This window comes from Barbus barbus, assembly GCF_936440315.1.
Source record: "Barbus barbus genome assembly, chromosome: 1".
Classification (NCBI taxonomy): domain Eukaryota; kingdom Metazoa; phylum Chordata; class Actinopteri; order Cypriniformes; family Cyprinidae; genus Barbus; species Barbus barbus.
In genome coordinates, this window is record NC_136729.1 from 21,011,177 (window position 1) to 21,027,500 (window position 16,324).

Genomic DNA, 16,324 nt, shown 5'->3' on the forward strand with positions numbered 1-16,324 from the left:
GTACCAATAATTGTGTCCAACGTGTATTTGTGAAAAACATTTATTTCATAATGAGATTTTCCCCCATTTTCAATTGTTTTAGTTCAATGAAAGCTTAGATTTTAGATTTTTGTGATTTTTTTAAAATAAAAGTTCAAAAGGATTAATAATGCAGGTTTATTTTCAGAGCCTTCTTTGATCATATTTACCAAGGGTGCCAATAATTCTGACCACGACTGTACACTAGAAATAGTAGAACTTTCAATAAAAGAACTGATAAAAGCTAGTCTATTTAAATACTCATCTTCATTATAATGGCATTCGTAAGCTGTATACACATTTATAATAATACAATTCTTATCTTGATAAGTCATCTGTATTGCAATACACCAATTAACATCCAGTCTAATTACGAATTAGTGAGTCTAACTATTTTTTCCACAGTATGGCTACACCCCCAGATATCCTACCTTTAATTAAATCCATACCAAGATCTGTTGTGGATTCACCAGCACCATGAAAATGATCATTAAGAGAATTCAATTTATCCAAATCTTTGAAAATGAAAAAATGTCTTTTGCAAGCATTAAATATCACAGTTCTCCAAAAGACTGTCCACAACCATATGGCAGGCTTTATCCTCATCACTCTGGCCCACGCGCAAACCACGACAGTTGTATGACACAACCCGAATGTCCATGGGGGGCACCAACACTTGTTTATTCTAACCGAGGGTGCACACTTTTCCCAGTGTAACACAGACTGAGGCTATATGGCCCCCCCAAAAAATTTTCTTTGGGCTGTTCCCTTCTGGGGGCCACACTTGAGGAGCAGGTTCATGGGAACGCTCAGGAGGAGAGGGCTCTTGGGGCGCTCTGGAGGAGCGGGCACATGAGGGCGCTCAGGAGGAGCGGACACTTGAGGGCGCACAGGAGGTGCGAAGCTGGACAGAACCAGCGGAGACGAAGGAGAGCTGGACGGGACCAGCGGAGACACAGGAGGGCGCTCTTGCAGCGCGGACACTTGAGGGCGCTTTTGCAGCGCGGACACTTGCGGATCGGGAATGGCACTCCTGGCCGTGATTGGAGAACAGGATTCTCGGGGATCGGGATCGGCACTCCTGGCCGTGACTTGAGAACTGGATTCTCAGGATTCGGGATCGGCACTCCTGGCCGTTGCTTGAGAACTGGATTCTCGGGATTCGGGATCGGCACTCCTGGCCGTTGCTTGAGAACTGGATTCTCGGAATATGGGATTGGCACTCCTGGCCGTGGCTTGAGAACTGGATTCTCGGGATTCGGGATCGGCACTCCTGGCCGTGACTTGAGAACTGGATTCTCGGGATTCGGGATCGGCACTCCTGGCCGTAGACTGGGAACTGGATTCGGGATCGGCACTCCTGGCCGAGGTCAGAGAACGGGATTCTCGGGGGCGCTCTAAAAGCGCGGATTCAGAGGGGCGCTCTTGTAGCGCGGAGCTGGACGGAACCAGCGGAGACGAAGGAGAGCTGGGCGGGGCCAGCGGAGATGAAGGAGAGCTGGGCGAGACCAGCGGGAACTCAGGTGGGCTGGACGGGACCATCATCGGGGATCCAGAGGAACCCTTGCGAGGGGCAGGCACTGGTGGGCACTTGCGAGGCGTAGGCACTGGAGGGCACTTGCGAGGAGTAGGCACTGGAGGGCGCTTACAAGGAGTAGGCACTGGAGGGCGCTTACGAGGAGCAGGCACTGGAAGGCACTTGCGAGAAGCAGACACTGGAGAGAGCACGGGAGCCGAGAACTCCGGGGGAAGAGCCTCATCTAATAGCCCCCCGTTCAGTGTCGGATGAGCCCTCTTGTTCGTGGGCGGCGGAATAATCATCGTCGCGTACGGCGCAACGTTCATCGCCGGTTGCGGCGGTTTCCTCATCACCGCGGGCGGAACATTCTTCGCCGTGGACGGCGGCATCCTCTTCGCCACCGGTGGAACAAATTTCTCCTGGGCGGTGGGTTTGGGCAAGCGGCGAATGGCGACCCGTTCTCCCCAAAATTGCAGGCCTGGATGAGCCGCGACAGGCAGCCCAATATCCCACGCACGACGGGTAGGGGCGAGCCGCGAACGGCGGCGTGATCCCCCATGACCGACGGCGACTAACTCGATCATAGCTGGCGTCGATCACGTCTTCAGTATTGGTCTAGTCTTCTGTAACGGTATGCTTTCCCCGGCAGACAGGCGGACACAGGAAACAAAACAAAACTCCAACTTTATTAAAAGAAACAGAAGAAAACTCCAAGTAATCAGCATTCACGTAACTTCAAGACTAGACGAAGACTTAAGGGAAACTGAGGACTTATAAGGACTAGAGAACAAAGGAGCAAACGAGGAAACAAGGTAATTAATCAAACACAGGTAATGATGATCATTAATTAACAAAACTAGGACACGAACTAAAACAGGAAGAACCAAATATGGGCAGAAAGGAAACTAAACAGAAACAGATACGTTACACCCAGCAACTGGTGCAGAATTAGACCTGATGACTCCCAGCATACGCGGCTGATAATAGTGTCTAACAAAAGCCCCTTCGGGCCAGAGCTACGGGTCATACATTTCACTGACTTCATTACATTCAGCAGATACGTTAAATGAACTGTATCTGCTTTGTACAGTTTCAATCTTCTGACAAGCAAGATCGCGTCCAAGTTTTTCTTTCAGATACTTAGACAAAGTCAAGGCATCTAAGTCAGGTGTAAACTTGGAGGCAAAAACACACAGCAGTTTGGTCTTAACCATTCTGATGTTGCCCACAGCTCGAGTACCAACAACAGACATGACATTACCTGACTTCTTTTTCTGCCTGGGAATGACAGCAGGCGATCTTGATTTAGTAGCATTCTCAAAACCTTGTGGAAGACCCTTTCACCACGCAACTCCACTATGGAGAATCTGACAAAGATGTTAATCCTGTAGCTCCCTCCATTGTCACTGGACTTTATACTCTCTGAGAATTCAAAGATAAGGACCCCGCCACCGCAGCTCCTTCGCCAATGCCCGCATCCAAAGTTTCCACCGATGTGGCCTTGAGTCCTGTACCCTCGATCCGAGTAGCTCTGGCCGTTGCTGCTGACACCTCTGAACCACCGCTTTGTGTCGTATAAATCTATCGATTGCTCCAAATCACACACTCTTCAATTAATATCCACTGTGATAGCTCGTAGATCTTCACCCACGTTAACATGTAGTTGCAGTGCGTGTTTCATAGAACAAAGCTCAGCACTCAGCTGCTCCATTCTTCCAAGCAAACTTGAAACATCGATGCTATCGAATGACACTGGTGGCAACTCATCCAAATAATGTGAAACAAATCTGGGGATATCTTCACCACATTCGTTAATCACTTTAAGACAGCTTTTTAATGCTATTAACGTCTTTCTGTGGCCCTTTATGAGAAACATTTTGTTGTGTTGTAGGACAAAATTCAAACAGTACCTTCTTCGTCGGAATCAAGCGTCTTTGCAGCCAACTGGACAACACTCTGGAAGATCGCCCGAGTATATGCATCCCACGCCAGTTTACTGACCTGTTTCGCAACCTCTACCACGCCTCGAGCTGCTGTGTTCAAACCGAAAATGGCATTACCGACTTCTTTCCCATCAAGACCAGGGTCAGGCAAGGCTGCGTCCTGTCTCCATTTTTGTTCCTATTGGCATTGGATTTTGTCCTCCGCCAGTCCATCGACCAACAAAGAAACGGTCTCCCGTGGGGGCAGATGGAGCAGTTGGCGGACTTGGACTTTGCCGACGACATCGCGTTGCTGGCTTCCACCCAACTCGGCTTGGCGAACACAACAACGGCCTTGGAGTGGGAGTCAACAAAGATTGGGCTCTGAATCAGCGGCTCTAAAACCAAAATCATGCGCATTGGATACGCTCGCGGACGAGTACCCGTAACCACTGGCCAACAACCAAAGAGGTTGATCGATTTACCTACCTAGGTAGCGTCATCTCAGCGGATGGTGACGTGGACCACGATGTTGTCTACCGTATTGGAAACGCGGCAACGGTCATGCGACGCCTTCAACCACTTTGCCGCACAAATACCATTGCCCTTGAGATCAAGGTATGCTTGTTCAACACTATCGTCATCCTTACGGCCTACTTACGCCTGTGAAACTTTGAAAATGACGGCCAAAACCATTCGCTGCCTCAATACATTCCAACAACGATGCCTTAGGCGCATCCTGAAGATCACATATCGAGATCGGGTGACTAACGAAGAAGTGCATCGCCAGATGTCAACTCGTCTGCTATCGCAAATCGTGGTCGAGTGTCGCATGCAGTTTGCCGGGCACGTCCTTTGACAGCCGTGGCCATGCTTTGGAACCCGCAGCATGGAAGAAGGAGGCAAGGATGCCTCAAGATCACGTGGAGAAGGACTTTCATCGAGGACCTTAGAGCCATCAACCTATCTTGGGACGAAGCCGCAACTGCCGCAGACGATCGAGCACGATGGAGATCACTTGTCGCCCAATACGCCGAATGGCACGGGAGGATTTAATTCTAAGTAAGTCAGTTGGATTCAGAAGACTCGGAATGCAACATGACTTGTTTGTATTGCTTTTATACTGCTTGTTTATGGCCAGTTTTTGCTATAAATACCTGTAACTGTACTTATATTTGCCTGCTACCTGGGGTTAGGTGCTCCAATGAAAGTATACATTTTTACAAAATTATTTATATTTTTTACAAATGCATGCAAACCATTAAATTAAGACAAACTGAAAACAATGGAAAGCGCTGCACGTCAAAAAGTGACGCTAATAGGATACCACAGTGCGTCGAAAACCTTGAGCGTCAAAAAGCGGCACCAAGGGGTCCTGGTAAAGCATCAATATGTGACTAGTTGGGAGTGAGAATGTTTTGGGCTCACACTTAACCTAGTGTGCCACTTATCAACTGTTCCACATTTTTTCAATGATTAACACAATCAATTGACAAGCAAAGCAGCATGATGCATGTGATGCACTGTGTGTCAGTGGGTGAACTTCATCAGCACCACCAGCTCTGCTCTCTTCTGAGTTAACAGCCCTATCAGTTCCCTTCCCAACCTCTGGGAATGACCAATAGTTTGGGGTTTGTCAATGACACTTGGTGACACAGGATCTTATGGGCTCAGGAGTGAGCAATGAGCTTCTCACCACCAATTAACCTGGAGAACCACAGGCATTATTTCCACAAATCATTTCCAACACATTTCGGTTCTCTCTCGTCTGTGTTTCCTCTGCAGATGCAAAAGCACATACATTAGGAAAACAGAGACCGTTGCCAATGGTGACCATTTACATTCACAGGGTCATAGACACGGTCATGCACCAACCCTTGTTTTGTGACACTTAATCCATGGAAAACCTCCAGCTTTAACCAAGGTGGTTTTCTAGACATGCTCAGATATTCTTTCTTTCTATCTGTAATGTGACCTTGAACAGTTGAAAAGCTTGTAGTTACCAGCAGCACTTGAATATAGCTTTTCTCAATTATTTACAGTGTTAAATGTACACACCTACAGTTTCTATGAAATGGTTTTAAGAATTTCTGAGCAATGGAAAAATATAATAATTGACCCTACTCTTAGCTCCGCTCCCCCTCCAAGATATCCCATAGGAAAGCACTGGAGATTTCTTTGAACAGTATATTTTTCAGAAAAAATATACCCATAAAGATTGAAATGTTTATTAAATATTTTTATGTATGCTGGAATAAACTGTGACATTAGGATGCATTTTTTAATCTGTAATTTTCTTAAATAATTCAATTATGCAGTAACATGATTAATAAAAAAGCTAAAATGACTTGAATCAATGTCAATAAAATAAGACCAACACTAGAACCGCCAGGGGTAGCTGTATACCTAAAACCGTCAGAGGGTAAATTTTAACCACGCACATTACAACTGTGTTTTTATATGGCTAAAGAACATATTTCACTGTATTATGCCACTGTCTTCACAGAGAAGTGTCTAGAGTCATGAAATGATTATGTCTAGCCGTCAACTATATTTTTGTTTTATGTTTAAGGCTTTTTTTATGCAGGCCACTAATCACTTTTCATAACGGTCAATATAGGCGAAACATGCCTGCACTGACAACGAGAAATAGAATGAAGTAAATACATATTTGGGTGGTGTAATATTATACTACAATGTCATTAATTAAAGGGGTCATCGGATGCAAAATTCACTTTTCAAGTTGTTTGAACTTAAATATGTGTTGGAAGTGTGTGTACACATCCATCCTATAATGATAAATAAATCCACCCAGTGTTTTTTTTTAAATCCCTATTTTAAGATCCCCTTTCTCAAATCAGGCTGTTCTGAGACTCCTGGCAGAATGACGTAGTTCTGTGCAGGCCCCAATTATATAAAAATTTAATTATATAATTTAAATTTGCCATTTTCTACACTAGTTTTAATATGCAAATTAAAAACATATTAAAGCTTTATAAGTTGCAAAATTAAAATGAAAATGTATTACCCAAATTGATTAGATATGTTGAACATGTCCAAGCAAAAACTGTAGCAAAATTATCATTTAAAAGCTGTTTTTACTAAATGCATTTAGATTTAGGGGTAGGACACTTGGGATTGCATTTTCATTGTGATAATTGTAGCAAAATGCAGTGAGAATTTCAATATGCATTCTGAGCCAAAGGTGCAGCAAAGTGGTGATTTAAATGTCTTTTATTTTTCTTAAATGCATTGACACTTACATATATGACGTTTCAATTGCATTTTCATTAAATACCCCGCGATGAATATAGTTTAAGTCATTGTGAATTTGAAAATGCATTCTGAGCCGAGCACGCCCCCTGCCTGTCAATCATTACATCAAGGCGGGACTCGGCAACAGGATGCACAATAGGTCAATATTCACCATTAACCAAACGCTTTCTGCCTGAACATCTCTCACCATTTACACTCGGATTGATGCACAAAAGCACAAGACTTCTCACAAGCGAGGTAACAACAACGGCGCTGTTGGGAAGAAAATTAACTTTAAGTTTTACTATAACTAGAGACATTGCTGCCAAACACTTTTGAGAGACCCACAGACTCACAAAGCTAATCTCCCTCTCTATCTCCCTCTCTCTCTCATAACTAAGTTATTAACTGTATTAACTTCATTAGTCTGCTATCAACGGCTCAAGCCTCCGTTACTAGGTTAAAAAATTACGTTTTGGAATTAGCAACAGAGGCGTTGGATGAGATGCGGAAGAAATTAAAGCCGACCCAGGACACTTTACTTATCTCCCCACCATCAGACTCTCCATCGCTCATGGTATTTAGTGCTTCTTATACATCTTCAGCATCCATAAATCACTGCCTTTTACACATTTTGTCTTTATTTATGAAACTGATAACTGCTAATTTAGTGAGTGAAAGGCGTTGCCTAGCAATGCACAATGTTAAAACATAAGCGGCAAGAAAATGACAGCGAAAATACAGGCGTTATATAGTGGGTAAATTTGACCCCACATGGCACTTATAGGTATAAATGCCCCATTTTTTTATCTGGTTTTATCTAAACAATTTTTAACAACAGGGGATTGTAAATCACACAATTTAAGTAAAAGTAGCCACAGTTAATATTTACCCCATGGTGGTTCTAGTGTTAAATTACCTTGCAGCAAATTGGGTCATGACACAGTTTACCTCATAGAATGAACTTCTTAAGATTTATTTAAAGATTTGGAAAACGAGAAAAATACCACCCAGTAACATCTTTGTTAAATTGGCGTTAGCGGATGGTCAATTCTGATGATGAGAAGCAGAAGGAGACGGGGAAGAAACTGACAACAAAATGGCAAGGTAACCAACAGAGATCACTGAAAAATGACTGCAGCTGTTAGTTTAATCTGGCTGTTTAATGTAGCACAGTGACAGCCCTGACCCTCAATTAGAGCTACAGATAACTATAACAATGGAGTACTCAAGTAACTCTGGGTAATGGGATTAGGTTTGCTTTCTTAGTTCTAATCTCTGTCCAATTCTGTGGGAGAGGGCCTGTAAATTGAAACAGCAGATCTCTTTATTGAGTTACTAAAGCTGTTCATAAACTTCTTGTATCAAGACGCATATTTACTTGAATTTACACTTCCACTCATTGCATTATGTTCAGATTCTTATGATTTGGATTGGTAAAAAAAAAAACCCCATCTGCTAAGAAGGCTAATAAAAAATCTATTTCTACACACTGCATCTGGTGTTTATAATGTATTTAGCTACTTGTGATGTCGAATTAAATAGATCAAAGTGCATGTAGTTATGACAAAACAATGCCATGCACTCTAGACATGTCTAACATAACATAGCAAAGTTATACAATCAAAATTCAAATTCAAATTCAAATTTTATTTGTCACATACATATACATACGTAGTACGACATGTAGTGAAATGTATTGTACGACTGTCCAACAAATTGTCCAACAAAATTAGAAAAACCTCAAGTTTACAAAAATACAAATAGAAAAAGTACAGTAACCATATATACAGAATAAACTAGCAATAAAATAAAATAACAAATAGATATGAGAATAAAAAATAGAATATGATTCTATATAGATTCTATAAAAAGTAAAGTGTATGTCAGTGATAAAGTGTCCGTGTGCTGTGCTGTGCAGTGCAGTAAAGTGTATAAGTGAGTAAAAGGATACTAAAGACAAAGACAAATGGTATGTAAGTCCCACTCATTTATCCTTCCGTACCTTCTACAAATTAGTGCAGATTGTACTTGAAAAATGTGCAAAGTGGAAGTGTGGGGTGATGTGATTAGAGTGGAGAGTGGTTTAGACTCCGAATGGCCTGCGGGAAGAAGCTCCTCCTCATTCTCTCTGTGTTCGCCTTCATGGAGCGGAAGCGTCTCCCTGAACGCAGCAGAGAAAAGAGTCCATTGTTGGGATGGCTGAGGTCCTTCACTATCTTCCTGGCCCTGGTCAGGCACCGCTTGCTGTAGATGTCCTGCAGGTTAGGGAGCTCGGTGTGAATGGTACGTTCCGCTGAACGCACCACCCTCTGGAGGGCTCGTCTGTCCTGCATAGTGCAGTTCCCGAACCAGGAAGTGATGCTGCCCGTCAGGACGCTCTCGATGGTGCAGGTGTAAAAAGTCTTAAGCACCCGAGAGGGAAGTCTAAAGTCCTTTAAGCTTCTCAGATGGTACAGACGCTGCCTGGCCTTCTTCACCAGGGTGCTGGTATGACAGGACCAAGTCAAGTCCTGCGTGATGTGAACACCCAGGTATCTGAAGCTGTCCACTCTCTCCACTGGAGTCCCGCTGATCGTGATCGGCTGGTACGACCGCTCCTGCTTCGTACTGAAGTCCACTATCAGCTCCTTAGTTTTGCTGATGTTCAGGTGTAGACTATTCACCTGGCACCAACTCTCCAGGTTCTTAATCTCCTGTATGTAGGCCGTCTCGTCGTTGTCTGAGATCAGGCCCAACACAACAGTGTCATCAGCAAACTTAATGATGGTGGTGGAGTTGGAAGTGGCCACACAGTCATAAGTGTACAGTGAGTACAGCAGGGGGCTCAGAACACAACCTTGAGGGGCTCCAGTGCTTAGGGTGATGGAGGATGAGGTGTGTTTACCCATCCGTACGGCTTGCTGTCTGTCCTTCAGGAAGCTGGAGATCCATTGGCACAAGGATGTGCTGAGACCAAGGACCTCCAACTTGGAGGTGAGTGTGGAGGGAATTATGGTGTTAAACGCTGAACTGTAGTCCACAAACAGCATTTTTACATAATTCCCTTTTCTGCAGTCCAGGTGACTTGTTGTGGTGTGGAGGAGGTGTGAGATGGCATCCTCCGTGGAGCGGTTATGTCTGTATGCAAACTGTAGTGGATCCAGTGTGTCTGGTAGTGATGCAATGATGAAGTCTCTGACCAGTCTCTCAAAGCACTTCATCACCACTGATGTGAGGGCTACAGGGCGATAGTCGTTTAGGCAGGTGGGCTGCGGTTTCTTGGGGACAGGAACAATGGTGGACTGCTTAAAGCATGAGGGGACTATGGACTGTTCCAGGGAGAGGTTGAAGATCTCGGTGAACACCGGTGCTAGCTGGTCAGCGCAGGCCTTCAGAACCCGACCTGTGATGCCATCTGGTCCTGCTGCCTTCCTGATGTTCACTCTCTTGAATGCCCTCCTCACGTCATGCTCCGTGATGGTGAATACGTTGTCCTCACCGGCTTCCTCAGCGTGCATGCAGTTAGCACTGCTAGCGCCGTTAGCGTGATTAGCTGCAGCCTCGAAGCGAGCATAAAAAGTGTTCAGCTCGTCAGCCAGAGAGGCGTCCGCATTCCCCGATCTGGAGGGTGGTGTTTTATAGTCCGTGATGGTTCTAAGTCCCTGCCACAGGCTCCTAGAGTCGCCATGTTGGAATTGCGACTCTAGTTTCCTCCCGTAGCGCTGCTTCGCCTCCTTCACCGATCTGCGCACGCTGTAAGATGCAGCCTTGTAATCATCCATGTTCCCGGTGATGAGCCCTGTGTTGTAGGCAGCGGAGCGGGATCTCAGGGCGTCGCGGATGGTTTTATCCACCCACGGCTTCTGGTTGGGAAACGTCCTGATGATGGTTTTCTGCACCGTATCATCCATTAGTTTCTCTATAAATCCCACAACCGCTTCCGTAAACAAGCTGACGTCATCAGAGCTGCGCCGGAACATGTCCCAGTCTGCGTCATCTAGCGCGTCCTGCAGAGCGGCCACCGATTGGTCCGTCCAGCGTTGGACCTCCCTCTGCACCGGGGCTTCCTGTTTCAGCCTCTGTTTGTAAACAGGCATGAGGAAGATGGCGGCGTGGTCCGATTTCCCAAACGGTGGTTGTGACTGTGCCTTGTAGCTGTTCTTGTATGGGGTGTAACAGTGATCTAATGTCCTTTCGCCCCTGGTGGGGCAGCTGATGTGCTGATGGAAGTTCGGCAGTGCACGCTTGAGGTTGGCACTGTTGAAATCTCCCAAAACAATGAATGCGGCGTCCCGGTGCTGTGTCTGGTGAAGGTGTAGTGTTTCATGTAAATCCCATATCGCAGTGTCCGTGTCCGCTTGAGGTGGAATATAAACGGCACTGACGATGACCGAGCTAAATTCCCGAGGGAGATAAAAAGGGCGACATTTGATGGTCAGAAGTTCAAGATTCGGTGTGCAGGAGCGTGAGAGGGGAACAATGCTCGCGCCGTCACACCAGTGTTTGTTCACCATCAGACATACTCCACCTCCCCTAGTCTTCCCCGAGTCCAGCGTTCTGTCCATGCGGTAAACCGAGAAGAACTCGGCCGGCTGGATGGCGTGGTCTGGTACCGCTGGGTTCAGCCATGTCTCGGTGAAGCAGAGAAGGTTGCAGTCCCGAATGTCCCTCTGGAACCTGACTCTTGCCCTGAGGTCATCGAGTTTGTTATCCAGCGACTGGACATTGGCGAGCAGGACACTTGGTAAGGGAGCGCGGTGTGCGCGAGCCCTCAGCCTGTTCCTGACGCCGGCTCGTTTCCCTCGAGGACGCCGGTACGGGTCGGGTCCTTTGTTCCTCCTCAGGATCTCGCTTGGCCAGGATGGGTCCGGGTTCAAAATCTATATTGATGAAATTTTTTTCAAAAATTGTTCTATTGATTTAAGTTGTTGCAACAAGACTAGAAATAGGGCTGTTCGATTCTGAAATTTTTGGAATCGAGACCGATTCCTGGTTCTGGAATTGATGGGATTCCTCACCGTTGTTTTCGATTCGTGTTTTTTTAGATTGAAGGAACCTAATCTCACCATAACTGCAGAATATAAAGGTCGCAGAAAGTAGCCTTCTCATAATATAAAGCTTTATTTGTTACAATGGCGATACATTTCTGTAGCTCTGATTGATTTTTAAATTTGATCCTTATTGCCCATGAAATTAGTCATAACCCACAGGACAGAACAAGACATGAACCTCCGGTTTCACAGATGAGGCTTGAGGCTAGTCCCAGACTAAAATGCATGGCTGAGCTGTCTCAACTGAAAATATCTTGCTCTGACGTCTTCAAATATGTCAGTGCTATTGTTCTGTCTCGAGATGCACACCTGTAACGTTTTCTTCTAAGGCATTTTTATAAAAGCTGCTTAAATACCTTAATTTAATTTAGGCCTAGTCCTGACTTAAGATAAGCCCCGTCTGTGAAACCGGGCTGAAGTGTCTAAAATAAATGTGCACATAACAGTTAACATGAATGATGAAGTTTACTTTAACTGTATACTTTGCACAAAATTAACAAACTGCACTGAAACAAAATAACCAGAACATAAACAACAACACTGATATAAGAGCTTGTGGCTTATCTGTCAATCAGATGTGCTCTCGCCACTGATCTGTGCTCTCGACGTATTCTTTCAGATATATTATTGGCTAATAGAAATGTTTTAAAAAATTATAATCTTAATTTATTTAAGACGGAAATAAGATCAAGGCCGTCGATCACGTCATGACCTGTTCAGTCGTGTAGGGGTCAAAACTGTGGAAAACAAACCAGTTCCACCTAACCCTAACCTCTGAATTAGTTTTTTTTTTTTTAACTGGTTAATTAAAACTATCTATCCGAAATAACCTTTTCTTGGAAATGAATCAGACTTCTAATCACTATTATCAAGCATGAGCTGAATTAATGGGTGCTTCTCAAACGGAAGGCTGCATCCTCAAACTCAGACGATCACACTGACTCGTTTTTTTTCAGTTTATTTTCACAAATTTGAATGTGTGCACATTTAATCCGTTTGAAAGGCACTCATAGATAAGCTTTGTTGAACTGAAAAAGATTCTGATTCCCCTTGATGGGATCGATTCCAACAAGCAACAAAAATTAAGAACAGTTTTTGCTGTATATTCAAAATATATTGTAATACGGTCAAAATTGCAGTGTAAGAAAAAAGAAACAATGTCAGCATTTAGTTTGAATTTTGTGATTTTGGCTAGAACCTCAACCCTATTTTCTGTGGTTTCTGCATCATACTATAAAGTAAACAAGCTTGAAAATTCAAATTTATAACTTTTGTATTCATTCCTGAAATTGTTTCAGCCCAATAAATACAATATTTACACTTTATCTATGAAAGTTTTTCTCTTCAATATTGTCTTGGACTCTCTTGCTGCATTTCCCACGAACTAACATAGCTCTGTCTTGACGTAGTTTCAGACGTTTCCTCAAACTGAACATTTTTCCTTACACAATGGATGATGCGAGATAGAGATCACTGCTTTTCATCTTCTGAGTTCTGTATAATTGACTAACATGAAAGCCCACAAATCCGTGTTGCGAAACAACATTTTCCCCATATTACCAATGAATTGCTACATCAAGTATTATGAAAGGATTCAAGGTTAGTGACTTGTTGCTATAGTCACAGATTGTAGATAGATGTGCTCTAACACCAATTTTTCTCACGTTAAAGGTCAAATTCACTTCAGCATAAAAATGAGTTTCAGGTCTGCATTTTCTGTGTGAGATCCTGAGATCCCAACATGGGTTAGGATTATATGACTTTTCTTCAACAATGAGTAGAAGCATCATTAGAATTCCCCTCTGACTCCAGCCACCCATTAATATACCCCTCCTAGTGCTCCAGGTCCAGTGCAAAAAAAGATGGTTGCCATTGGTTACAAGAGAACACTCTGGAGCTTATTGGCTATTATAGACCATTAACTTAAGTGAGGCACTAAAACCACAGATGCAATGGTTTCTGACTTATGCTGCTTAACTAAAACTGACAATTTTATGCACTTAAAATACTGATTTGAAAGTCAATATGTCTGAAATGCTCAAGCTGTGAACTATTACGGCTCTTGAAGCATGTGAAATGTTTCTTCTGATACACGTGAAAACCAACTGTAAGTACTGACAGCATTTAAATATTGTAAGCCAGAAATCCTCACTCAAGGCTTACCACATTATATTTAGACAGTTAAGTCACACTTAAAAACACATGAATGTCACTGCATTAGATAACAAAATATCAAACGAAGTGGCACTTACTGGAAAGAAAACACAAGCAAAAACTAATGCTTTGATTCTACATCAAATGATAAACAATAGATCAAGGTTTTAAAATGAATATTAAATTGTTTAGACACTTATCAATTGTAGCAGAACATGTGCTATAGTTCCTCATAATAACTGCAGAGTAGATATGTGCGATGCCACGTGGTTTGGTATTTTGTTATCATGCAAAAAGGATCTGCCTACTGTTGTTCTCCCTTTATTTAGAAAAGTTAAAAGTGGCGGCAACGTTTCGGTCAAAGAACTTCGTCAGGCTTCATTGGTTTTTTGCTATGCAATAAAATCCAAACATTTTGTGTTTGGATTTTAGTGTGGCTAAAGTTTCCAAATTCATCTACACTGATCAACTTACATGGCATTTCAATTTTAAGAGTGACAGATTTTGAATTACCATCAGTAAAAATGATTCAAATTAAACGTAGTGAATGGCTAAATACACTTAAACTTTTATCAAAGATTAAGGTTTATGAGGTCTGTCATGCTCTACTAGCTTTCATGCATGCATGGATTTTCAGACATATACTAAACGAATACTGAAAGTGACAACAAAATGACTGCAGTAATATCACTCCGGTCGCCGTGATTTTGCCAAGTAAGACATGATCCTGGCTCACCATCTTTTGCTGATCCTGGATCAACAATACTGTCCAAAAATATAGACTTAACCCAATCCCTACCCCTAAACCTACCCATAATTTATTCCTAAAATCAATGTGAAATGATAGCTGATTAAGTGTGTAGAAGCACCTAACCCTGTTCATAAGCCTAAAACAGATATTATCCCTGAATTCTGATTAGTTGTTTGGAATGTTGTTCCAGGACCAACAAGGATGTTGATCCAGGAACATGTTGTACTTGGTGAAATCACGCTCACCGATGTGAAGACCAGAGAGGCATTGCACAAAAGTAAGATAAGGGATTAAACTGGGATTTTCCACTTATCCTGGTTGAATTTAGCCCTGACTCAGTTTGCATGAAAGCAGGCTAATTAAACTAAATTATGCTACTATGGAGATTCATTCTTTGCAGCTAGCCTGCTCCAGAGCAGGCAAACAACCAGGCTCAGCTGAGCTCCTCTAACTCTGACCAATAGGAACGCATCGATATTACCGTTGAATCTCTCACATACAATTAGTTGACTTTATTATTAGTCCAAAAATAAAAGTATACAGAAAATACACCTTAAATAATCAAATAAATAAAAATAGGCTACAACCAACTGTATTTAATATATTGAAGTGAAGTGAAGTGAATTGACATACTGCCAAGTATGGTGACCCATACTTGGAATTCGTGCTCTGCATTTAACCCATCCAACGTGCACACACACAGCAGTGAACACACACCCGGAGCAGTGGGCAGCCATTTATGCTGCAGCGCCCGGGGAGCAGTTGGGGGTTCGGTACCTTGCTCAAGGGCACCTCAGTCGTGGTATTGAGAGTGGAGAGAGCGCTGTACATTCACTCCCCCCACCTACAATCCCTGCCGGCCCGAGACTCGAACCTGCAACCTTTGGATTACGAGTCCGACTCTCTAACCATTAGGCCACGACTTCCCCATTGTGCCCAAAATGTAGGTTAACGACCTTTTTTAAGATATATGAAAACATTTTAACATAGTTGCTACTTGTGCATTCAGTTCATCAGCAGTTTTGCAGCCTTTCTCTCTGGTTTTATGACAGCTGTAGCTTTTATGGTTATTACAACATTAAAACATTACAATCTAAATTTGCTCTTTAAAGTACTAAAGCATTAAAAACACAAAATCAAAAGTTAAAATCACTGAATTAAAAAAATAAAATAAAAAATTGAAATCAGACTACATTTTAAAGGGGTCATATGATGCGATTTCAAGTTTTCCTTTCTCTTCGTGAGTGTTACAAGCTGTTTGTGCATAGATAAGATCCCTGAAGTTGCAAAGACTAAAGTCTCAAAACCAAAGAGATATTCTTTATAAAAGTTAAGACTCTGCCACGCCCTCCTAAAACGGCTCATTCAAACACGCCCCCACATGTCTACGTCACTGTGTGGGGATATTGTCATAACACCGCCCAAATGTTTACGCAATGAAAGAGGGCGGAACTATTATTCTCGCTGTAGTATTGTTGCTGCCGCAGGAGCCATGTCCTGGAGACACTTTCATTGTCAAAGCAAAACAACTTTGTTTGGGCTTCCAAAAGAGGACACAACTAGAAATCAGTGGTTAAGTTGTATCTACAACACTGTTCCAGAGCAGTACAAACGCAAATATTCGAGTGTGTGCAGCACATTTTACGGAGGACTATTTCCTGAACTTGGAAGC

General features: G+C 43.2%; 1 protein-coding gene across 1 annotated transcript in view; it reads right to left on the bottom strand.

Annotated features, from left to right (window-relative positions):
• The window catches only part of LOC306880119 (galanin receptor type 1-like), an 82,453-nt gene that overhangs the window by 59,880 nt on the left and 6,249 nt on the right, over positions 1-16,324 (bottom strand). The gene's annotated exons all lie outside the window — the stretch shown is intronic.